The sequence below is a fragment of the Hypomesus transpacificus genome, chromosome 8, assembly GCF_021917145.1.
Source record: "Hypomesus transpacificus isolate Combined female chromosome 8, fHypTra1, whole genome shotgun sequence".
In the NCBI taxonomy this organism is placed as follows: Eukaryota; Metazoa; Chordata; class Actinopteri; order Osmeriformes; family Osmeridae; genus Hypomesus; species Hypomesus transpacificus.
The window spans coordinates 10232225-10259262 of record NC_061067.1 but is presented as its reverse complement, the minus strand read 5'-3'; positions in this window follow the sequence as shown (position 1 = coordinate 10259262).

Genomic DNA, 27038 nt, shown 5'->3' with positions numbered 1-27038 from the left:
TCAAAGTGAACAGCTGTTCATATTGTGAATTGAAACACAAATATATCCCCTGTACTTTATTCTATTGCTACTGAGAACAAGTTGGTTGAAGTTATGCAAATACTGTAAATCACAGCTGATTCCCAACTTGGAAACACTCAGATGTTGAGGTTCTTTCAATCAAATGACCATATGGTACATACCATAAAGAGGACCTCTTTGGGCTGATCTTGTGTGGAAAAATTACAATATAGAGCAACACGAAGAAAGTAAGAATACAGTTATGCCTTAATGAGGAAGAGGAAGATAAGTACCAGGACAAGGTAGAGGAAGACAAGTACCAGGAAAAGGGAGGGGAGTGGGACATGGGAGAGGGAGAGGAAGAGAAGTACCAGGACAAGGGAGATGAAGACAAGTACCAGGAAAAGGGAGAGGAGTGGGACAAGGGCAAGGGAGAGGAAGACAAGTACCAGGACAAGGGAGAGGAGTCGGACAAGGGAGAGGGAGAAGAAGACAAGTACCAGGCCAAGGGAGAGGAGTGGGGCAAGGGAGAGGAGTTAGAATGTGTGGTGGCGCTCAGAGAAGGGCCAGAGCTAGGGTAATACTGTAAATGAAAGCTATATTACATATTTCTTGCAGTAATGTCCTGTTGCAAATGAAGCCTTTACTGCAGCAATTATGTTTGTCTTCTTTTTTTCAATAAAGTAACCGTACATTCTATAAAGCTACTCTGAGATGGGTCACAATTTTTTTTTTCTGAATTTATGCAGCAAAAGAAACAAAATGCATGCATTTACAAAACCCAACAAAACATAAATGTGAGAGGATTCAAAGGAAACTGCATTGCAAACACAATCTATAATCCATATACTGTGAGACCTGACACATACCTGCATAAATGAATGCAGTTTCTGTAATTCCATCTGATGTTTGTGTTTTTTATGACATTGTGCTATGGTTGATTAAATGTTCTTGTGAAAAGAGAACGTGTGTTAGTGTTTGGTAAACATGGTGTCATGTTTAGTGTATTTTTGCATTATGACAATTAGTGTTTGAGTTTAGTTTACAATGTTTGATTTTGAGCATGAATTTAACAGTTTTGCTAATTGTGTGTGGTAGATGTGTTGGTACGTTAAGAGTTTAGAAAACTTGTTTAAGGTATTGAAAAAACTGTCATAGTGATTGTAAAAAACTGTAATATGCAATAAAATTAGCCTATTTTTATTACAGTTTTTTACAATCGCTATGACACTTTTTTCAATACCTTTGACAAGTTTCCTAAACTCTTGACACAGTTAGCACAACATCCGCCTGTGTTGGCTATACAATTAACACATTTCTTGTTGCTTTGACACAAAATGCATTGAGTAAACACAAATTTTAAATGCTTGAAAAACGTAGAGGCTTCAAAAGAAAATACATTGCAAACACAATCTATACTCTATATAATGTGAGACCTGACATATATACGTAAAAGAATGTGTGTTAGTGTTTGGTAGACATGGTGTCATGTTTAGTGTATTTTTGTGTTATGACAATTCATGTTTGAGTTTAGTTTACAATGTGTGATTTTGAGCATGAAATTAACTGTTTTGCCAATTGTGTGTGGTAGGTGTGTTGGTGCGTTAAGAGTTTAGAAAACTTGTTTAAGGTATTGAAAAAACTGTCATAGCGATTGTAAAAAACTGTAACTTGAATTCAATATGCTGTAAAAGAGAACTTACAGTACAAAGAGTGTTCAACTTCCAAGCATAATCGCTGCTGTTTCTCTTCAAGCCACATGGTAGCGTCAGTGACCAGCAAATACATTTCTTTCTAAAAAGCAACCAGCCTTGAACACCCCAGTTAAACAACTCCACAACTATGGGTTGCTCTACTTGTAACTGTAATTGACTGTTTGGATTTAGTATTCCTGCGCCACTCATTGGGCCCCAAACTGGGTCATAATTCACAAACATCATTTAATAATAATGGCAATTCATTAGTGCAAGACCCAAGCAATTCCTTTCATCAGCTGGGTGGAAGAATGCCACTGGGGCTTCAAAGCGGGTCGAGCATGGGGGAAGATAAACATCGGAGCCCTCCCGAGCTTAATATGGCAGCATGCTGGATTTCCTGTGAATTTGTAATCACAAATGGGCTTCATCTGCAAAGTCAAAGGTTCTTCTCATCAGACATGATAAGAGATGCTGTCGTGATTGAAATCAAGGCTATAATTTCATGGAACTTCAAATAAAGAAAGTCCACATAAAATGATGATTAGTGTGGCCACTCTTTTTCAAGGCAAATTGACTGACCCACATCTCAGTTTGTTCTGAATCCCAATTGTGAATTCTCTTTTTTCCCCAAACTTTCAACAGCTTTGTGTCAATATATCCAGCGACAGCAGAAATAATTGAAGTTGATCCACAAAGAGAATTTTTAGCAAGTTTCTTCTGCTTTACCCAAGACAACAAGTGTTCACTAAAAGGAATAGATCAATGGTTACAGTGGATGCAAGGTTTACCTTCTTGTTGTTCTTGGAAAATGCTGTATCCTATGGTGTTTCAGTTAATGAAGGCCTCCTGTTAGTCCAATATTTTCCAGTAGCTTGCTTTTAAATGCTTATAAATACTTAGTGTGTTTTGTAATATATATCTTCCTAATAATTACATGAATCTGTCTGTGCGTGTACAAATTAGAATGGGTTTAGTTTCCCATGATCAGAAAAAGAACCAGGCACTCTGCAAAGTTCATATCTTGCAGGTGTCCTCTTTATAAGACAACAGAGTGCAGTGCCGCGATAGATGTTGTTTGGATAAGCATTATGCATTATTAGCATATGATGGATGTCAATGGAGAAAACAGTACCAGGTGTCCCCTGGTACAAGTATAATAGAACATGAAAAACTTCTCAAGGTAGGGACGGTATCACCCAAGAATATGTGGCCTAATCTCCCAATATAATAGCCCCCCAATATAATAGCATTCGTCTGTAAAGAGGTAAGGAATTGGTTCTCATCTCTGTGATTAATGTCACAGTGGCAAGCGTATCGTTCATAATGACTCAACGCTTGGAAACCTGGGGACCTCGTGTTGTCTGAGCTGTCCCTTATGCTGCCTGAGATCACTGATATGTGAATAGTCCATGACAGCCTAGGCCTTGAAACTGGAACTCCATACTTCCAGATAGTGTTTTTTCAATGCATCACAATATGTTTTTCTCCTCCCAGGCGCTTGGTAGTACAACCCTTTTACAGTAGCGTTATAATGACTGTAACACCAAGATAAAGTGAGAATATCACTGGTAAATAACACTTCAAACATTCACATACACTTCAACAAAGATAAATGAGGGACAAGAACTGTTTCTGTTTCTTGCAATATAGGTTACATTTACATTTAGTCATTTAGCAGACGCTCTTATCCAGAGCGACTTACAGTAAGTACAGGGACATTCCCCCCGAGGCAAGTAGGGTGAAGTGGACCCAAGGACACAACATAATTTGGCACAGCAGGGAATCAATCCGGCAACCTTCTGATTACAAGCCCGACGCCCTCACCGCTCAGCCATCTGACTCCCGTAGGTTGTCTCGATTGTGTATTATATTTTGTTTAGTTGCTTATTGGAATAGAGTGACTTTCCGATCAAAGCTAGACAACAACCATGTATGCATGACTATAAAATTTGAATAAAATATATCTACAGTATTATTACACATTTTCAAGTAACTAGAAGTTACTTTATTATCAAGTTGGCCAAATAAAATATGCCACACTAGGTGCATCAAGGGCCAAGGGCATACAATGACTTCAGAACTGTATGTTGAAGCCATTGTGTTGAGAACATCTTTATTGGTGTTGATAAATGTTATCAGGGTGTGCTGTTCCTTTTATGGTAACATGCACATACCCAACTAATATGGTGTTTTTTCTTACAACTCATGTTTTGAGTAAAACTATTTTTTTCACGGATTATGTTCCTTTATTTTTAGACAATAGAAAGAGATGCAGGCTGGTGCATTGAAACATGCTGTCAAGTCCTCATGCTGTCAATAAGGCCACAGAGTCTTGGCTTGTCTATTTTCAAGTCACCTGTTGACATATGGTTCAATACAAACACATTCAGTGGGGAGCTAACGCCAGTAGATTGACGTCAAAGCACATCACGTTGATTCCTCTTAGTCATTGGTTACTCTCCCACCTTTGTGTCTTTTGCTCATCCAGGTCTCTCCTTCTCTGACAATACCATGGGATGATTGATTACGTAGAGAAAGAAAAAAAACTATTCTCTTTGAAACATAGGTTTCATGTTAAGCTATGGACTGGAGTTGTTGAAGAAAGTAACAAATTATTAAACCATAAGTCTGAATCGGCTTATCTCTCATTGTGTCTATCAACCAAGGCCGTAGCCATGGAGTCAACATTGGGGGGGACAAATTCATTTTTGTCATGATAATTTCGGACAGCGTGCGTGGTTGACTTAGCCTGACGTTGTCATACTCATAATTCTAGTCAGAATATGATTCTGAGAACTCTCCGTAGGCTTTGACTACAGGGCGTGTTTCAAACGAGCCTTGAAAACAAATGCCTCTTCGCTCAATTGGATAGATCTACAACCAATCAGAGCAACAGAGTATGTGACGTATGTTAAGCACCGCATAGTTGTTGTCAACAGAACTAAACTACAAGCAGACTTGAAGTATGCTTGAAGAATGAATACAAACGATTTTTGCCGGTGTCAATTAATTTAAGGGTAGGGAGAGTACTTGTTCACACGGTCAACCTTTTTGAGCGAAACAATAAAGGGCAATGCATATACAAACAAGTTCTCCGTTTAGGATTACAACTCCATCGGGGCCAGCTGATAAATTAAACTTTTACCGAATCCCCAGAATCATAACATCCCAGATCTCCAGCGGTAGCCATGTTTGTTCAAAACGAATTCAACTTAAACGCTCTTTTGTGACGTGGGTGATTACGTTACTGTTGAGCATCTGTCCATCATCCTATAAAGCCCGCCCGGCAATTTAATTGGTTCGCCCAGATTCTGGTTTTCTGTAGTTGGTCCCCAATACGAGACCCTCCAGACTCAACTTCCCGACCAAATTTTTTTTTGGGCGGGGAGAAGTTGGGCTGGCAGCCAGGCTATGGTTGACTGTCATAGGGTAGCACATTTATATTTTTATATCAATATATTGGGGGGGACATTTTGACCAGATTTGAATATTGGGGAGGTGTCCCCCCCCTATATGCATTATGATTACGGCCTTGCTATCAACATTTGTATTCTGCCCAGACTGCACATGGGTTCAAGAGCAAAGTCAATGATGCATATCTACATCAGAGCTGCTAACTCTCACGGTTTTGCCGTGTGACACACGCATTTTAACCATTTCTCATGCTCTCGCGCCATACCTTGTGTATCTCACGCTGAAAAGGCAACGCCAAACAAGCAGCCAAGCTAATGTTGTAAACAGTTAAGGCCAATTTATACTTCTGCGTTTTTACGGACACGCACACAGGGAACGCCCTCTCCGATGAGTAATGCCCTCTCCGTGCTCTCTCCGAGCCCCTCGGAGAGCTCTACGGGCACCTACTGATTTTGCTGACTATCCGTCCGTCATTTTACAGAAACCCCTTGGCCATGATTGGTCCGTATTAAGAACCGCTTGCGTCAGGGGCGGGGGCGTTGTTGCCGTGACCAACAAAATAACAGAAGCCTTTGACCGCCATTGTTGTAAGTTTTTACCATTCATATTTCAGCTAAACAGTACAAGTAAATTGGCATCTGAATTAAAATGTGACGAGAAATGGGCAGTGTAGTTGCTGAAAATGTGCTTATTTTATAGATGAAACGTCTAATTTGTACATTTGCGCCGACTTTTTGATAACCTAGCTAGCATCGCAGTGCAGCGCTACCTACTGTTCTGGCAGTGAATTGCTTTAAGCACACAGAGCCGTCGGAGTAGTATTAATTCAACCAATCCATCCGACTCCGTGCGTGCGTCTGTCCGTAACGGAGTCGGAGAAGTATAAATTGGCCTTAAATCGGACTTAACGGACGACGCGCATTTTAGAACTTGAACAACATTGTTCAAGTTCAAGTCTTTTATTTGTCAGGTACACAGAACAATACAAGGTTAGACTGGGCACTGAAATTCTTAAGACAAGACAACGCAAGCACCTGGCATAACATAACATATAAGTACATGGAACATAATTGACATCTATGCTGAGCTTAAATAAGTGAAACTTCCTAAATATACAGATAGCAATAAATAATCGACTATACTAACCCTAATACTAAAACTTCCGAAATTACAGATAACAATAAATAGTACACTATACTAACCCTAAATGCACATAAAACCTGTTTCAACCCTATAACCTATTCTAACCTAAGTGGAGTACAGTACAATAGTGCAAATTTGCAGATCAGTGACTAAGTCAATGACATACAGGAGCCTGGTGGCGAGGTACAGTGAGGTAGAGTAGTGCAATGTTACTGAGTGCAACCAGTAGCTGAAAGTGACAGTGTATAAGTGACTAGTGTGCAGTAAATCAATGTCCATATCAGTGTCCATTCAGAAGCCTGATGGCCCTTGGGTAGAAACTGTTGTCCAGTCTGCATGTGCGCGACCGGATGCTGCGGTAACGCCTGACATAAGGCAACGGGGTAAAGAGACTGAAGGATGGGTGGGAACAGTCTCTTAGAAACCTGCCGGCTTTCCTTAGGCAGAGTGTGTGGTAGGTGTCCTGTAGGGCTGGGAGTTTCCTGCCAATGATGAACTCAGCAGAACGGACCACACTTCGTAGGGCCTTGCGGTCCCTGTCTGTGCAGCTCCCATACCACACTGTAATACAACCAGTCAGAATGCTCTCGATAGTGCATCTGTAAAAGTTAGTGAGGATGACTGAGTCCATACCAAACTTCTTCAGTCTCCTCAGGAAGAAGAGGCGCTTACGGGCCGCTTGACCACCTTGTCCGTGTGAACAGACCAGGTGAGGTCATTGCTGATGTTCACCCCGAGGAACTTGAAGCAGCTGACCTTCTCCACTTCCGACGCGAAATATTGAGGCGCAAACAGCCGTGTAAACTCGCCTTGTGGGGGGTTGAGTGAAGCTCGCGACACCTCGCCCTGGAGGTGGGGGGGGGGGGGGGGGGGGGGGTGAGTTACCAAATATCTCACGCAATGGTTTTTTGAAAAGTTGGCAGCCCTGCTATATGTAGGCTTCATAAGAGAAGAATATTCCCCCACACACCATTTCTATGAATGTTTCTACTTTTAAAAGGTACAATAGGTTAAAAAAAATCTGGAATACATATATATTTTTGTCCTCTAAACATTTTGTGTAAAGGCCCTGTTAGAGGAAACGTTGCTAATCGTCCGTGGTCGCTGGTATAGTGCTGGTATAGCACCAGAAGAGCGTTGTGTGGACGCTGGTGACGCTGGTAAACGTCGGTAAACGTTGTTGATCGTTGGAGAACTCTGGTCCAAAAAAAAAGTTTTGAACATGCACAAAAGTTTTCATGGAGACCAGCGTTTTTTTTACGCGCAATGTTAAACGCTGGACATGCTGAAGAACGTTTGTGGAACGTTTGACTAATGTTGCACGCGTTTGGCTATTGGTAGTCAGTCGTTACCCTAGCGTTACTTGGTTGTTATTCATCGTTTGCTTCGTTTTCATCGTTTGCTTTCGTCACACGTATTCGCGACCCAGTGACACGTCATCACAGTCATCACAGTCATAACACGCTAATAGTTTTCAGGGGTGTCTTACTTGGTCGCTGTTAAACGCTCCTCATAAGTCAGTCCCACGTTAGTCATGCGTTATAGTCACACGTTAGTCATACGCCAGATGTGTCCACCTCGCCCTAGACCGCTCTAAATTGACGATTAGAACTTTCAGAGAACGTTTACCAGAACGTTATGGTATGACGGGGCCTTAAGCTAATGACACCTTCTGAGCAGGGCCGGCTCTAGGACATTCGGCGCCCGGATTTCGTCCGGACAGTCCGGTTTTCCTAGCCTGGTCCTAACCAGACTCTCGTACATTTCATTTGTACAGAGAGTCTGGCCTCGCTCCATTTACAAGCGTTGACTTCCTTGTAGGCGGGTACTGTGTTGAAGTTTAAAACTATTGGATCTGCCCAGAGCCACTCTGATCTGCCATAACCAATCACTAACATTCGCCTTTACCAATTCCTTCACTACTACTGTAACAGAGCTAGCTGTCGTAGCTGGAAAATCAAACTGTTCCCGAACCCCGTGGGGAGGAGGGCCACAACATCATGGCCACCAACAAAACTCAGCAAAACTTGTTCTTGCTCCGGCTTTAGCTGTTGGATATTCGGCAGCATTGCCTTTCTCCGCCCCCATTACGGAACTACTACACAAACTAGCGCACAACATCAACGTCATTGTTCTCAGCCACTCCCTCTGTTCGCTGATTGGCCGGTTAAAAATTAACCTGCAAAATCTGACTTACATACTGAATGGCCAGACCGAGTACAGAAGCAAAATCAAAATTGAGCGGAAGTACGTAGGACGGCAGAGACAGGCTATTGAAGTATTGGATTTGTATTCAAATTACAAATGTTGACCTACTAAAATGACTAATGTTATTGTTTTAATTTCATCCTAATTTCACCCCCCCCCTCCTTTTTGATCCTTTGTCCTCCTTTTTGATCTTTTGTCCTCCTTGTTGGACCCAAGTGTCCTCCTTTTCAGGGTCATGCTTCTGGTCACCCTACTGATGCACTTTTTGCCACATTAACGTTGTAGCTCCTAAACCGTGCAATGGAACGTAAATAAAAATACAAGCAACAATCGCTAACAAGACAAACCTTTTGACACCGACGTTGTCTATGTAGTCCAAATATTAATAACAAACAAAAAATAGTAATAAATATGAGAGAACATATCTCTCAAGCTGAAGGCTTGAGCACAGCCAGTAATAATATAGAATACATATGAGAGAGAACAATGGTTGTGCTCGCTGAAGGCTTGAGCACACCCAATAACTTCACACTTGGCAATGCACATCTTTAGGTACTGAGCAATACAACTGCCAGACGTCAACTTCCTACAATGCCCACTTCACAGGATTATCAAGGCACAGACAGAAACACAGACCCACACAGAGGTTCCTGCCTTAACAGTTAATATATACTGTATAAAGGCTTATTTAGCTGGAGGTGAATTGGCCAAATTCTAATTGCATCTACAGTATTAATCGAAATTTGAAGTTATCATATTGAGATAATAAAGGACATTCTAATTTAATTTTTGGAATTTCATGAAGGGCGAGCAGGTGCAAATTATGTTCCTAGCGTATGGAAATCCATGGTTTTACCTCTTGCTGACTGTTGACTAGACTCAGGGGGAAAGGGCTGCATATTCTTTAGTTCAGACTTCGTCAACGCACCACTTCAGCATCCTGTATTTTGTTTTAGATGACAGATCTGGTATGTTTGAAAAGAAAAAAGAAATTGAATTTTCTGATCAGTGTAACACCTTTGTGTGTCATGGCAAAAAATGCATACTGTATGTGTCAATTTTCTGTTAAGGATTGTATACAGACGTGTAAATACAGAACCAAACAGCATGGTAGTAGATATTGGGTAACAGCCCACCAGTCTTTTATCATCTCAACACAACCTGATAGTGGTTTCATATCTGAAAAAAACACCCCCCTTCCCAGTAAACCAAGTCCCCCCTCACTGGCAGACAGCAGTGAAAGGGAAAATAAAAGAGGGAACAGAATACCTGTTAAAACGGCATTTCACTTCCCTATAGCCCTCCCACTCATAAACGCTGTTGTCAGCGGCAGGCACAGAAGCAATTAATCTCAGCCAGAAGATAGTGGAAAAAAGAGACGCGCAAGCACAAGCGCTATCAAGATGACACGATAGAGCAGTGCAATTGACTAGGTTTCCATAGCTCGTCAAGGATACAAAATGTTGTGATGAACTTGGTTGTTCAGCAAGAGCAGATTGCCAGGAAGACACTCGTATTTATTTAGCTGTAATTTTGCTTTTCAATCAAGCATCATGAGTCATACACACATTATTCAGGATATTTCTAGAATGTGCGTGAGTGCACATATAAACCATGATGCGCTTTCATCATTAGTAGCCTCTATAAATTATTTTTAAAAGGATGCATCCTTTGAGAGCAGCTGAGAGCAGCTGAATAATACAGAAGATATACCAGCACATTATGATTAATCTGTTAAATAAGAAAGCACACAGTGTGTTCTGTGGGACAGAAAACCAAGTAAATACAGCAATAGTGAAGTGCAAAGTATTGTCCGGTAGACCAATAAATGCCTCAAGTCAACTCTCGTTGTGTTTCTTTCATGAATTCCTTGATGAACTTGGGCCGTTCATCGTGATGCACATTAATAATTGTGTTATTGTGTTTTCATGGGTGTGTTGTGGTGTGTTTTGTGTTATGTATTATTGATATGTTATTTACGGTGGCCGACATGTGCAAACGCCCTGCAATTTAAGAAAACACATGCAAATTGACAAAACACAAGCAAATCAAGAAAACCTCTTCATTAATTTGACAACACATGCGCAGCATTCAGCAAACGCGCTGCAAATAAAGAAACACGTTGCAAATACACACAACACAACCAAATACATAAACGCGCCGCAAATATGGAAACGCGCTGCAAAAAGGAAAGCACGCAAATCCCGAAAACAAATGCAAACAGAAAAATGCTGCATCCAGATTACACAACGGAAGTGCTCCAGGCCTCTAGGGGGAGCGCTTTCCTTTTTGCAGCGTGCTTCTATATTTGCAGCGTGTTTGCTGAATGCTGCGCATATGTTGTCCTATTAAGATGTTTCTTCTTAATAGGGCATCTTCTTAATATCAGCATCGCAAGATACTGACATGGCGTGGACATCCTTTGCCTTCCATATTAACTTGATCTTTGAAGACAGCTTTAGAATAGACATTAAACAGGAAGTCTATTGGTCAGCGAGGAGTAGCCTGTGGTTTGGCTGAGCAGTAAAAACTGCCTATAATCAAAGCAGACAACTATAACCATGAACTATTACTTGGCACTTAATCATTGCGGTTTCTAGGAATCCTTATGTCAATAAGAGCATACTCTGCTGACTTGGATGCATTCACCGTATAAGATGCAAATGTCGGTCTCCTCAATTAGCAGTCATAGTTGTTTCAATATTCATAAAAAAAAATGAAGTTGACAATGTCAATATTTAATCTAACTCTGTTCTACAGAACCCTACGGCAGCAATTCCAGTTGCATAAAAAATGCAAAAGCATTCAAAGTGAGGGCAGACTTCTGTGCTCTGGGCAAGACAATCCCATGCTCTCTTCGCTCTATAGTAAGCTGCCTTATGCTGAGAACTATTAATATTTTAGAGTCTCGATGAGAGCCAGCCAGGTGTAGGCCTCTATGCTCTATTTTGAAGTTGCAAGACACATTTAAATTACCACCACCATTCGACAAGCCTGTGTTGAGACAATCTTAAAATTGTCCATAATCAGAGACATTAAAAGATGTGGTTCACTGTTCAAGCTACAACGAGAGTGAGGGAAGGGGAAAACAACGCAAATTATGATGGCGAATAGGATGTTTACTGTACACTGTGGCTGTTTGGAGTCCTAAATTCCTCAAAGGTGCTCAACTACTTTACATTACAAAGGAATTAAATGGTGAAAAGGAAATCTACTTATTCAACTGGTATATCCCACACTGCTAAACAGCCTAATGTAGCTGTTTTTCATATTTCCTGAAACTTTATTTGATAAGAAATCAAGTTCAGAACAGATATTTAATAAGGTACGAAAGCACAGCGCTTGCCTACCTAATAGGAAACCATTATTTCTGTCCTTCACAACTCAGAAAAGAAGGTGCTTGAGGCTTACTTTGGTAGCCGTAGAGTCGGAAAACATTGCATTTAAATTTAATCTTTCTCTCTTTTTGTTTGACTTAGAGGTTCTGTACAGTATACAATTGTACAGTTGCAGTCCCCCCCCCCCCCCCCTGTGTATTTTGGGAAATTAGATAGCACAGAAATGACCTCTGGAGGCAGTGAGGTCACCATGTTGTCAACCAAAATAAGAAAGAGTTGAGCTCCAGGTTAAAAACAAAACATGATCCTTTTGAAGTTAACACACAACAGTGAACTCTCATAATTATTTCATACTGTTTAATGCATATGTGGGCTTGCCTCCATATGGTGGTTGATTGTGACCAAATGTCGGTCTCTCATTGTTTTAGCCTTTAAGTGCCAAGATTCTACTCTCAGCTACCTGGATCTTGTGCAGAGAATAGGGAATCATGAGAGGGAGAGAGAGATGGAGGAGGATGGTGAGTGCGAGCAAGATATGCTGAGAGAGTAGAGATGTGGGGTGGTGAGGGAGAGAGAAAGGCCAGCAGGCAGAGTGACTGCAGTTGGAGGTCCGTCCTGGCAGGTCCTCTGATAATACCAGGGCTCACAAACAGATGGCCACTCTCTCAGACCTGGACTACAGGTCATCCCCATTTGCAAATCAAATCAGTCACCGAGCAAAATTATTCAGCACACGCCTTTCTCCATATGGAAATCTTTGAGATACTGTAGTGTGTGTGTTTGTGTGTGTGGATGTGCAATCTTGGAGAGGTTACACTATCATAGAATTAACAATGAACCAATTGTGTCTGGCATGGCATTTGTACAAGAACCAGTGGCCCAATTGGACTTTGCCTAGGCATACAACCCCCCCCATAGACTACTGCACCCTGGAAACTACATGTAAGACACAAATTATAAAGGGGCCCTGTCACATTACATCTATTCCCAAAGGTTATGGAAATTAAACTTGAGTAACAGATTTTGCTGAGAGCAAGAGCTTTTGGAACCATTTGTTATAGACTGTAAAATGCTTGTGGATGATTATAAATATTTCCACAGAAGTTAGGCCCTATACCCCACCCTGCTTCTATCAGCGCTTTCTGACAAGTTATTTCAATTACAAAAAAAGGAAGAGGCCATAATTTATCATGACTGCTTTTCAGTATGATGAAGGATACTTTCTCACAGGGGCCAGAGAGGGCAATCTATTTTCAGCATTTAAGGCTAACACTTCACTTCTGTCATGCTTGCAGACAATCAGGGTTGTTAGATACCCTTCCTGGTTATTATGAAGGATGCTATGCCAGAATCCTACCTCTTCTCCCTCGCAGTTCACTCCTTTCTGGTTGCTTTCATCCATTCGGTATACCCATTGCTTGTTTGAAGCTCACTCACCTTCATAAATTTAGTCAGCGGAAATGTGATTTAGCTATTTTCTCTGGTGGTACCTTTCAGCTGACTCTTTGAAATAACAGCAAACATAAATAGAAGGCATAAAAAGGCTCAGAGGAAGTGGATTAGGCCATGAATCAGCGCATTAACGGCTGGACTGCCATGCAACCATGTCTTCGCAGGCCGAATTTATTCATTCATAAAAGAGTGTTTACAGTGTTTATCTGTACCAAGGAGCAGGCCCCTAAAATGTAACAAAGCACCATGAAGTAAAGATACGGCATCAGGGACCTCCGTGGGCCCCCATGTCAAGGCCAATGGCTGCCATTTGACTTTGACAAACGGCTGGCATCTCCTAGGTGCTGGCTGTGCTCTCTGTGCTCTGGGTTCTCTGTGGTTCTGGGCTGCGTCTGTATGTTTTTAAGCTACATACAGAATCATCTCTGGTGTAAAACATCACATGCTTGAGGGTTTACTGTTTTACTTGCACAGCTGCCTTTGTTGTTGGTTCGCTAATTGGAATCACAGCTACTGCTGCATACCATAGATTCTACCATAGGGTGCCAGCCAATTCAACAGACATCAGTATAAAGAACAGAGGGAATACATAATGGCCTCAGGTGGGGTTTAAGCTGCATACTGTACCTATATCAAAACTCGTTATGAAGTAGCATCCAGAGGTGGAAATTAAAGATGCCTTCATGTACAGTTTGACAAGGCAGTGATATACTGTGCAGTACAAGTTAGTGGTTGCTAAAACTGAGACAGTATCATACAGGTTTGGAAGAAAGTTCCTGATAGACCTACACTAAGCACTCAGTGCACTCACACTCCAAAGTGTGCAAGCTCATAGCTATGATCAGAGTTCTAGTCCATATTTTCCTACGGCTTCTAAAGGACCTGTGATGTACATGAAACATCCTTTAACCACCATGACTGTTTGAACCAGACTTTGGTGGGCTACACCTTAATGAGTATGATACCCAAGGCTGCGGCTCCATGGATAAACACAATCATTAACTTTGATTCTGGGCCCAAAACCTGCTGCAGCACAACATAAAAAGTGATGTCTGTGCTATCATGCCCCCTTCCCCACAAAACACACCTCCACCCGATCTCCAAAAGGAAATAGTTAGCAGTTAACAGATGCCTTCTTTTAAGATAGCTTGATCGTTTTCTCAGTTTGTGATGGCTTTAATGGCAGAAACTCACTAGGGGGATGGGGGAGGGGGGGGGGGGGGTTGAAAGCAACAGCCCCAATCGTTTCAAAGGGGTAAATATGGTTAATGATAATAATACTAACAATAACAGATTTTATTTGTAACACACTTTACATTTGAAACAAATCTCAAAGTGCTACAGTTAGGATTGTAATCTTATATAGTGTCATGTGGCAAAAGTAACAAAATGAGAGACAAAGTCAAATATTTCCAAATATGGGGAGTTCATTATTTGTTGTTTACATGTTGTTTAGGGTGTGCTTGATAAGTGATTGATAAGTGCTTAAAGTCAGTTTACTCTTGGGGAAAATAAATGTTTACAACCTTATACAGTATGACCAATTTGGTGAAAACATTGATCATTAGAATATTTATAGTTTTAAATAATTTGTGTGCATAAGAGTGCATAGCAGTGAACATAACATGTACACTATTGTCATTTTACATATATACTAGCAGTCTATTCTTTCTTCTTATTATTATTACTAGTGCAGTGCCTGTGCCCGGGATATAGCCGTTGATTGAGATCTTAGCAACTTGATTCGATCACACACAGACACGCACACAGATTCCTGGAATTGTAGTATGACGATAGTGCAGTCCCGGTGTCTGTGATGCAGGTAGTGATTAAATCGTCAGTTAAAGTTGCTTCGGTGTTAGCTTCAATGGAGTTTGTGTGCGTTGACATAACGCAGGTAGAGTTTTTGCATCCATACACGCATTCATTCACAAACAGTCTTTACTTTATATTGTCTTGCTGTTTATTAGCAAGACAACATTTCATCCATAAGAAAACCCTTTGAAAGAAGCAGATTTAATATTGTGCATTGTTAGTCAGCACTTTTCATCAAGCCATATAATGTCAGCTTTTTTTAGGAACCTTATGAAACTGCAGAATTATAGCTACAGTTAGATATTCTAAGTATGGTTTGAGACAATTGTATCTTGTTTGTAGTGTGGAACATACACGATTTGTCCATCACAAATGTAGGTTGTCAATACAGTAGATGCACCTGATGAGCATAGTATGCCATCTCAAGACTATCCAAATTAAGTGCTGGTTTCCAACAACCATTACCTCCTCCTATCACAATACCTTGATGCCATAAAAAATATAAAAAAATCCATGAAAACCTTTGAGGTCCATATTTCAGCAGGCCAACTCTTATATCCCCTGGGGTGCTTATTTTCGCAGAAAATCCCCCAGAAGTCTCTACTGATCTGTCAGAGACAGCCAGGTTACTGTGAATTGAAATACACCACAGATGGTACACAGTAGGTGGCACTGGATATCTCTGTGATGGAGCTACCATGCTGGGTGAGACCCAGGCTAGGGCTGATTGCTGTCTATCTGACCCACTGGTAGGTTGATTACTGACACTCTGAACACCATTGGCAGGTCCACGTTTTTCTGATGGTGGTGACGAATTTTCTGTGTAGCAATTATAGTCACAAGCAGCAGAAGAAAAAATCTGTCAAAAACAGAACATTGAAATACTGTACCACATCCAAGTGAAATGTTTCATATATGTGCCATGTGTTCAGTATTTTAGTTCATTTCAATGAGGGAATCCCCCCCAAAAAGCTATTTGATCGCAACCAATAAAATATGAGGTTGTATACGGTTTAAAGCTGACAAACACTTACACTATCAAGAAAAATGTTAACTTTTCAACACCAAAGCAAAAATCTACAGAGCTATAATTTTTTAAAAGTATTTCATCCGTCAGACTGGCCCCCAAGCCCTGCCAATACTCCCTATGTCACATTACCAGATAAGCAAGTGGATATGATTGATTTCTATGGTCAAGAATGGAATTACATGTGAGAACAATCCCTGTGGATTTGATGACATTTTGATATGATTGTTCTCCTCTTGACAGTAATCACCCCTGGGTCAAATGATTCTGTTATATAAGCTTTCATCGATCACTGTGTCATGGTTCAGTGCCTGTTACAAGGATAACTATGCTTTGCTTTGCTCCACTCACCTCTATCCATGTTGATAAGACTAGCCTAGCCATTTTGCAACTCAAACAATTCAACTGACATTGAAACCTTTGGTGCAGGTTTAAATAAGGACTTGACAAAATTTGAATCCAGGTTTATCCAAGGCTTTCATTTTTGTTCTAGCCCACATCCCTGTTTCTGTAGCTTATTGGTACTGTATGTTGCCAGAGATTTAGTTGATGACAGAATTATAAAAATGTCCTAAATAGCATTCTGATTGAAGAGTCCTTCAGATTTGATGTGGTCTGGGTGGACTGATGACACATTTGCAGCCTATGTGTGTGATGCTCCCTGATGGAGTCGCAGTACCATTTTCCGTGTTCTCTTTTTATATCTGTTGATGAGATATCGAGGCGTTTAAGCCCAAACATTTAGCCCACCTCTCACATTGGTTTGTCAATGCTCCACAGAATAGCTTGAAGATAGACGTTATGGAGAAAGTATCCAGCAGGTTCTAAATCTCAAACTCTCTACCAATGTTTACCTCAGAACTGCAATACTGCTACCTTATTGATAAGATTGAGGAGGGACATTATCTGAACTATAAAAGGATCAGATCGGGTGTGAAGCAACGTGCCACCAACAATCCACTACATCCCCTGTACCCAATTGAGTATTTGCTCTCCTTTTTTAAAGTGGGAACTCTCTAAGCAGCTCATTCTTCCCCTTGGCCGAGAGCACTGCTCATTTCTGTGCTTCATTACCAGAGCGAGGAATATTGATGGGTGTCAGCATCTATTGCCATTCGTCAATATGAGGCGGCCAAGTGAGAAAATGAAACAGGAGGCACGCAGGAAATATCTCCTGACGCACCAATCTGGGGTAAGAGAGTGGTGAGCGGGAGAGAGAAACCACCAGTGCAGCAGCCAAATGCAAACAGTCAATTAATATCTCTTTGAGTAACTCACCTTTCGGTTGGCGCAACATGGATAATATCAACGTAGATATTCCGCCGGCCGTGCGGGTTAAATTATATATTTTGCCTGTCTTGTATGCTTGATTATGAGCAGAGCCAGTTTAATAAGAACTCAGTGGCAGGTGCTCTTTCCGTCTTCCACATCTGTCTGAACTGTTTCTGTAAAGAGGGCCGTGAAAGGGGCTGTTGACTATGATGAAAGCAGGAGGCTTCCAGCGTTTGCTAATAACTGCTAACCTTTTTGTTGGCTCTGAGGGCATTCATCAAAGGACCCAGCTGAGGCTGTCATTTAGATGAGGCTATAGAGAGGGAGCATCTGGAGAGAGATAGCATATATTTTTGTGTGTGAGTGAGAGAGAGAGAGTACAAGACAGGGTATTTCACGCATGGGCATCTTTGTGCACCTATGTGCATGGATTTGTGTGGTGTGTATGGCTACTTTACATTTGCGTATACATGCCATATGTATAAATGTCTGTGTTCCTGTTTATTAGTGTGTGTGTGTGTGTGTTTGTATGCATGCATTGGTGAACATCTGCACCTCTGTTGCTGTTTGTGTATGTGTGCAAGTGTTTGTGCGCATGAAGCACAGTTTTTAGGAGGCAACTGGGGCCAATAAGAGGGGAAAGATAGCTGTTGCTGGGAGACACACAAGACAGCTGCACAGAGTAGGGAGAAGGGTAGGCAGGTGATGAAGGAGGGAAGGAGTGTGGGCGTGGGCTGGAGCAAAACGGTGCCCGTCAGTGCCAAGGGGATGGGTATCTGGCAGTGGAGGTTTGGGGGAGAGGCAGGAAGGAAAGGCAGAGGGGGAAGACAGGGGATCCACCATGGGGAAAGATGGCTTGCTTGTGTGCTGTGACATGTGCAGACTTGAATCACAGTCCTGGGTCTGGCTATGGATGGAAGCCCTTTTGTCCAGGGCCTTGAGAAGAGTTCACAGCAATAGACACAATGGCGTGCTTGAATACCTCCTCAAAGACGGCCACAGAGAAATCCTCAGCAGTGTGTAATACACTTCCTAACAACCCTGACACACTGCACACACAAATGCAGAATTGAGTTCACATTTTTCTATAAACCAACAAATGCATGCACAAAAACACACACAGGCAGACAGTATTTTTTCTCCCTTATACATGTCTGTACAATACTGTACAATTTTCTCACTTTCTTTCATTGATTCATTCTTTCTTTCATGTTCTTTCTTTCTTTCATTTTCTTTCTTTTTATCACTCACATTCTCCTCTCACCCACTCGTTCCAACTCACACAGACACTTTCTCTCACATACAGTACACACACACTCCAACACACACAGTCACACACGTCTTAAAGACACACAAGTCCCAAAAAAGCACAACTGTGCAAGCAGCACACCGGCACACCAACGACTGGCACCGCCATGGCGCCGTCAGTGTAGGCCCTACAGCTCCACAGTGGACCTTATTAACGGCACAAGAAGTTATCCTACGCTCGGCCCCTATCCGCCAGGGAGCTGATTAGGCTAATAAAGCAGATCCGTGGTCTTGTACTGCACGTTCATTTGGCCAATTAGGAAGGTGACAAACCCGGAATGTGCCCTCGACACAACTCACACAAAGCCTGTGGTACAATAACGATGCTCAAAGGAACAGAGAGGGTCAGAGAAAGGAGCTGGTTGAGGACTGTCGTGCTGCGTGGCTAACGACACAACATGGACAATTACCTAAGTGGCACCTCAGTGCAAAACGGAAGAATTTGGATTAATTCGATCTGAGGTTTAAGGGACGGGTGACTATTTGAAAAGCATAAGTAGGATGACAGCAGAGGGATGACAGCACCACGTCTAAAGGCATGGGAGATGCTGAAGGTCTGTAGAAGGAGTGCTGGACATTTTGGATGGAAGTCTACGAATGCCTTTCCTGCAGGATTTGCACAGTGAAGCGCCATAGAGTGACTGATGTGGCCTGTTATCTGCCCCAGCATTCCTTGCTGGCGCTTACACCCATTCACACCGGTTTTCTGCAAATTCAAATCACCCCCCTCCCTCCCAACACACACATACTTTCGCACTTGAGTTCCCACTAAACCTACATTTGTAGACTTTTTATCCCAACAACCATCTGGCGGGAAAATTAAATTCCATTCAGTAAACATATACAAGTTTGATGTGTATGGTTACCAGTCAAAGCTAACCAGTCTGCTAGACTGCCTGCTGTAGGTGTACTTTGCTAAACTCCGACCGTGACACACAGGGCTGTTTGTATTTTTCTTCATCCACTAGGGGGCATTACTCCTCACAAATGACACAACAATCCTTCATATTCTGATAGGGCAAATAACACAAATTTCCTTATGCTCATAAACACAACGAGACTCACACCTGTTTTGATTTCCCTCCTTTGCCACGCAGAGATGGTATGTGTTTTTGTTTCATTGTACTGCAGCTGCATGTAAGGTAGGACTGTCACTAAAAGCTATTGTAGTTTATAGTTCAATTCTTGGAAAAAAAATGTTATAACATCATTGGCTGTAATATTTTTTAGTGACTACATTGGTCGTACTTGAAAGTAATGAATATAAAAATGGTCAGATACAATTAATGCAATTAGTGGACCCAAAACCACCTCTGCAACACCACCAGTCATTATAGACATCACAAGTGTCTTCCTGTAATGGGATATAGATGCACCCTTCAAGTCCAATACATACTTTATGAAGCATTGAATATGTGACACAGTATCTTTGCTGACACTTTCTATAGACTGAAACTTTATTATCAAATCCTTGATCAATATTTTTCTTTGGCTTCACCTTCCATGAAAAAGAGCACATGCTGGTGCAGTACATTCTATACATTCACTGAAACCTGTTCTTCTGCACTAGATTGATTAATAAAAAAACATATAATTGATTTAGTATTTAGTAGTCAACACAAGGAACAACTTAATGTTTGAATGCATTATTTTTGGTATTGCATTCTGAAGTGCTGGCTAGAGGGTGCTGGCCTCTCAAACTGATGATTCAGAGGGTGGGAGGGGTGTGTGAAATACAGTACAATACTGTACAATTCAGCTTAATCCGAGTGCCTATTGATGAATCCAAGTGACTGAATATTGAGTCTGGCTCTATCAGCCTGATAAATTACAAAGATATACTCTAGGACTGTAGATGTTTAGCTAAGCAACAGCTGCATTAAGTCATTTACATTTTGTCATTTTGGTCTTGGTCTTGATGGGCCGCAGCCTTCTGCCGGAGGGGAGTAGCTGGAACAGGGAGTGTCCAGGGTGGGAGGGGTCGGCCACAATCTTCCTTGCTCGCCTCAGGTACCTCGAGGTGTGCAGATCCTCGAGGGAAGGTAGATTGCAGCCGATCACCTTCTCAGCAGTGCGGATGATACGCTGCAGTCTGCTCTTGTCTTTGGCAGTGGCAGCAGTGTACCAGATGGTGATAGAAGAGGTGAGGATGGACTCAATGATGGCTGTGTAGAAGTCCACCATCATTGTCTTTGGCAGGTTGAATTTCTTCAGCTGCCGCAGGAAGTATATCCTCTGTTGTGCTTCTTTGGTGAGGGAGCTGATGTTCAGTTCCCACTTGAGGTCCTGGGAGAGGATGGTGCCCAGGAAGCGGAAGGACTCCACAGTGCTGACTGGGGAGTCACTCAGGGTGATGGGGGTGAGTGGGGCTGTGTTCTTCCTGAAGTATACAACCATCTTCACTGTCTTAAGAACATTGAGCTCTAAGTTGTTCTGGCTACACCAGATCGTCAGCTTCCCACCTGTAGTCAGACTCGTCAGAGATGAGCCCAATGAGGGTGGTGTCGTCCACAAACTTCAAGAGTTTGACAGACGGATGGCTTGAGGGAGAAGAGTAGAGGAGAAAGGCCGCAGCCCTGAGGAAATCCGGTGCTGAGGGACCGGGAGTCAGAGACTTGTGTTACATTTAGTCATTTAGCAGATGCTCTTATCCAGAGCGACTTACAGTAAGTACAGGGACATTCCCCCGAGGCAAGTAGGGTGAAGTGCCTTGCCCAAGGACACAACGTAATTTGGCACGGCGGGGAATCGATCCGGGAACCTTCTGATTACTAGCCCAACTCCATCACCGCTCAGCCATCTGACTCCCACTGTGTTCCCAGCTTAATGCACTGCTTCCTGTCAGACAAGAAATCTGTGATCCACCTGCAGGTGGAGTCGGGCACGTTCAGCTGGGAGAGCTTGTCCTGGAGCAGGAAGGGGATGATGGTGTTGAAGGCAGAGCTGAAGTCCACAAACAGGATCCTGGTGTAGGATGCTGGGGAGTCCAGATGATGTAAGTGGAGGGCCATGTTAACGGCATCATCTACCGACCTGTTGGCTCTGTAGGCAAACTGCAGTGGGTCCAGGAAGGGGTCTGTGATGGATTGGAGGTGGGCCAGCACAAGGCGATCAAAAGACTTCATTACCACAAAGGTCAGGGCGACGGGTCTGTAGTCATTAAGTCCTGTTGGCCTTGGCTTTTAGGGCACAGGGATGATGGTGGAGGACTTGAGAAAGGCTGGCACATGGCATGTCTCCAGGGAGGTGTTAAAGATGTTGGTAAACACAGGAGACAGCTAGTCAGCGCAGTGCTTGAGGGTGGCAGGAGAGACAGAGTCCGGCCCAGCTGCTTTGCGGGGGTTCTGCCTCTTGAAAAGTCTGTTAACTTCACCCTCCTGAATGGAGAGAGTCGTCACTGTAGAGGGGGGGAGGGGGGAGGCCTCATGGAAGGGAAGGGGTAGTTCAGGACTGTCCAATTGTCTTTCAAATCTGCAGTAGAACTTGTTCAGGTCGTTGGCCAGGCGGGAGTCGTTGGTGGAGTGGGGGGCTCTGGGCTTGTAGTTGGTGATCTGCCTGAGCCCTCTCCAGACAGAAGCTGAGACGTTAGAAGAGAACTGACGCTTCAGTTTCTCAAAGTACAGTCGTTTGGCCTCTCTCACCGCCTTGCTAAACCTGTTCTTCGACTCCTCAACCTTCTGAACTCTGTTAAGAACCAGGGCTTGTCGTTGTTGAAGCTCACCCTGGTGCGTGTTGGTATACAGCAGTCCTCACAGAAGCTGATGTATGATGTCACAGCCTCAGTGAGGTCATCCAGACTATTGGTAGCAGTCGGGAACATATCCCAGTCAGTACAGTCCAAGCACGCCCGTAGATCCTCCAAAGCCTCACTGGTCCACTGTTTTGATGTCTCACAACAGGTTTACAGAGCTTTAATTTCTGCCTGTATGCAGGATTCAGATGGACCATGGTATGGTCAGAGTGGCCCAGTGCTGCACGAGGGGCGGCGTGGTAGGCTCTACTGACTGTAGTGTAGCAGTGATCCAGAGTGTTCTCTTCTCTGGTAGGGCATTTGATGAATTGTCTGTATTTAGGGAGTTCGTGGCTGAGATTACCCTTGTCAAAGTCGCCGAGTACGACAAACAAGGGAATCCGGGTTTGTTCGCTCCACACTCAGAATCTGGTCGGCGAGCGTGCGTTGGGCCTCTTTAACCTGTGGACCCGGCGCCATGTAAACTCCGACCAAAATGAATTCTCGTGGTAAGTAAAAAGGTTTACAGATTATTAAAAAAAAATATATATACTGTAAGCAGCGGCAGGTTTGAAATCACCCTTCCTAAATTGTCAGAACCAGTGTTCATGAATGTATGATCATGTCATCAACACTGTGGGTTAGTGACCTCAGCATGGTTCAAAAAGTTGACATGGGTCAAAGTGGCAGCATTAGTTGTATGAAGACTGAAAGTTAATTTAGTCTTCAGTTAAACAGACATTTAGCTGACTCTCTGGTCCAAAGAAACTTATCTTCATCCAAACTCTGACAACCGTTAAAACAACTTGGAATAATATATCAGTCCTTTCGAAATTGTAATTGAAAAGATAGATCATGTTTGAAATGAGCAGTAGCATTTGGTAAATCGTGAATGGTTTTCTTCCTGGGATGTAGGCTGGTGCAGTGGATGGAACACTGGATGCTATAAAAGTTTCATCAAAGCTCTTTAGGAAAGCTAGTCGGAAATTGATCAGTCGGGAAACATTGTGGTCATACAACTGACAGCATTAAGATGCTAGCTTTGGAAACAAATTATAGACTCTTAAAAGGAAGGCTATATCGATGTGTGTGTGCATGCGTGTGTGAGGTGGGGTGTTGGTTATGCATGCGTTTGAGTGTGTGTGAAAATACTGTAGGTGCATTCACGTGTGTACCTGTGAGTGTGTGGTGAGTGCCATCTCTTTGAGCGTCCTAATAAATGTTTTTATTTAACCTCTGCTGAAGGTGACATCAATCATTTTCTTAGCAAGAACTCACATTCCACCTTGAGAGCACCTAGACCCTTTTTTTTTATCAATATTAATGGTTGTCCCCTTTACTTAGCCAAAGCTATTTCACACTTGGTTAGGTTGGGTATGAGAACGTCTCTAGGGCAGTATATTTAGCAATGGCTTCCTAAATATTTTCAAGCTCCCTAATCACTAAGCAAAAGCTGCCATGTGCGCTAACACACTATGAAATCACATAAAAGTCATTTCTTTTCTTTTCCCATATCGAGCATCACTCAACTAATGCGCCGCAAAGGCCTATATGAGGAGCTGGGAGAATTCTAATTGGTAAATGTTCAATAATATCCTCCGGTAATGCCTCTCTCTTTGAATCTCACGCACACAGCTGTCTCTGACAGATTTTTCACTTCATTCCCAGGGTAAACATTTTAACATTTTCCTTGTGCTTGTGAAGAAAACTGGGAGATATTGAACTGCAGTACACACTGAGTGATAAGGGAGTCAAATATTCTCTGGTGCTAAATGGATTTCAAAAGACCATGTTTTCTACTGGGCAGATATACATTGTTGACCTGACTACACATGGAACCTCTCAAAGCACTTTGCATACATGAATTGGAACTACAATCATTCAGAGACAGGAAATGACATGGTTCAGAGGTGCCATTTTGTGGAGAGCATCACCCCCTCCCCTCCCCCCCCCCCCCCATGTCCACAGTGCCTGTTTGATGTGAGTTAGCTAAAACGAAGATTTCACAGCAAAACCCTGAAAATGATACTTTTCAGACCAGAAGCTCAGCTGTGCTGTTAACGGCAGAGTTCCACAAAGCCAGTCTTTATCCCTCAACCCATGTGGCCCTAGCAGAGGCACTATTACAGTCTTACCCTTTCCCCTGTCTACTGCACACTTGTTGTGATGGGTCATTGTCCCCTCCCATCTTCCTACACAACACACACACCACACAAACACACAACACAGGCCCTGAGCCAGGACATGTACATTCTCTATTCCATCCCCATCTCTAAATTGGGTGTTCAGCCTGCCGTCTGGGTCTTAACCTTGAATGGGAAAGTCATATCAGTAAGAACATGAAAGCCATGGAATTTACATAGTATGTAAACTAAGGGCTGAAATGCTCCTTCCTCAGATAAAAACAGCAAAGCCACCAACCACTGATGGACAACAAAAATGGATGCTTGACACCATGGGACCAAACAAGGAAATAATAAAGAAATACTGAGCTGTGGCAGTGAGAAGTCTTCCTGAGAAGTCTTGAGGCCTTTGCACACTGAGTCCAAAATTTGTGTCAGAAATGTTTGCACGTAAAAAAATAAATATGACCTCACGTTATGTCCCCGGCACTTACACACTGCCTCCGAAACATTTGTCCTTCAACAAAAAGTTCGGATTGGGTTCGTTTTTCGCATCCATAGCCAGCATTTTGAGAGTTTTTTGGGCAATTCAGAGCCACCGAATTTTGAGGCTGATGATTGAGAAAAAACTCAGTGTGCAAGGGCTTTTACTGTTGAAGGTCATTTTTACTGCTCTGCAGTGCATCACAAAGTAACATCATCTAACCAGTGGACCAATGAGAGAGCCAGATAAGACCAGATAACTGCCATTATGACACCCCACTGTTTTGTGCAGCACAACCTGACCTCATTTACGTTCAAGATATATCATACAGGATTCCATGAATCCCCCTTTGGGTCCAACTGAGCATGAAATAGAGTTTGGTAGACTGCACACTGATACACGATTTGACCAAAAATTCAATTTGACTTCGACAATTTAAGGTGGTATGTATGCAGCATAAGGCTTGCGATTGCAGTGCAGCTATGTGTGAGAGAATAGTCTGTAGAGGAGGAGAAAAAGGGAAAGACGGCACATAATTACAAAGCCAAACCTACTTTGTGGCCATTTAAGCCTAAAGTATTTCTAATTTCACAGATGTGATCAACCTTGCCAAGCCTTCGCTTCTCTCTCTTTTTCACTGTCTTTCTCATACTCTCTCCATCTCTCTCACTCTCTCGCTCTGTCTCTCTCTCTTGCTTTCTTCCTATTCACCATCCATCTCGTCTATCTTCTCTCAACGCTCTAAATTTTCTCAGTCAGAGATGATGAGGTGTTAAACAGGTATAAGCTCCACATTCTCCTCTATATAATAATGAGGGCACTGCAGAACAGACAATGGACTAGTCACTCGCCAACCATGAACCACCAGGATTTGGCCTCAAAGCCAGCCCTACAGTGTGCATTTTCCACCATGTGGCTTCATCCCATGTAATCCATGCAACTAAATTCATGTAAATACAACATGTAACATAAAGATTGCAGGCTATCAGGTCTGAACAGATGCAGTGTTCTAACACAATATGTCTGTCACCTCTCTCGACTGAATTTTTATCACTGCTGGCGCAACAAGGTTAAATATAACCCTGGTCCTGGATCATTAGCTGTTCTTTTTTGCAATGGTTAAGTAGCTAGCGACATTACCTTTAAATGTGGCTGAAGGTGTAATATGTCAAACACGGGCTCCACATGGTGACTGGGGGGCAGTAAAAAAAAAAAAAAGAAGCCTGGACCCTTAAAAGGTCCATGATTAAATGGGAAGCACAACATAACTCCTGTTTAATGATGGAAAAACAGCGGCCAGTGCTCTGGCATACAGCCTGCCTCATGGAAGATAAATATTCTACCCCCCCACCCCTACAGATGCTGACTGTAAAAGGTCGCTGTGACTTTGAATAATTTTCACAACTGAAAATTAAAAAGGGAGGAATCCATTCTTTCTATTTGTTCACTTTCTCTCACATGGATAATTTATCTATCCTGCCCCTGGGTTGTCATAACATCGGAGTATAAAAAAACAAAACACAATCAATGGCTTCAGGGGGGTATTCCAGGTAGTGGGTTTAACAAAGTCTGAGCCTAACCCTCAACTCGGAGTAGAGTTACTCTAAAATGGGAATTTACAAAAACTTGGTTCCAGAAAAGTTGATTTGAATTTGTTAACTCAACTCGGAGTACGTTAACTCTTGAGTTAAGCGCGGGCATGGGAACTGTTAAAAGCCAACATCAATGGAGCTCCGAGATTTGGACCCACCATGGCACCCGGCGACACATTTTTTTGTCCTACTTCACCACACATCAGAAATAAGTTTTATTTTGTGTTTATGGTCAATCTGAGCACATATTCCGGAAAAAAGCAACACGCCTGTAGCAGCGTATACAATTGGCGTGGGAGACAAACTGCTCAATGCACACATTTGAAAGATTACAAAGTAAATATCAATTGGTGCCTATTTCAACTTGTAGTAGCGGTTTCCCCCAACAGAATACTTTCATCAAAGGATGATGATGATGATGATTAAGATGACGAA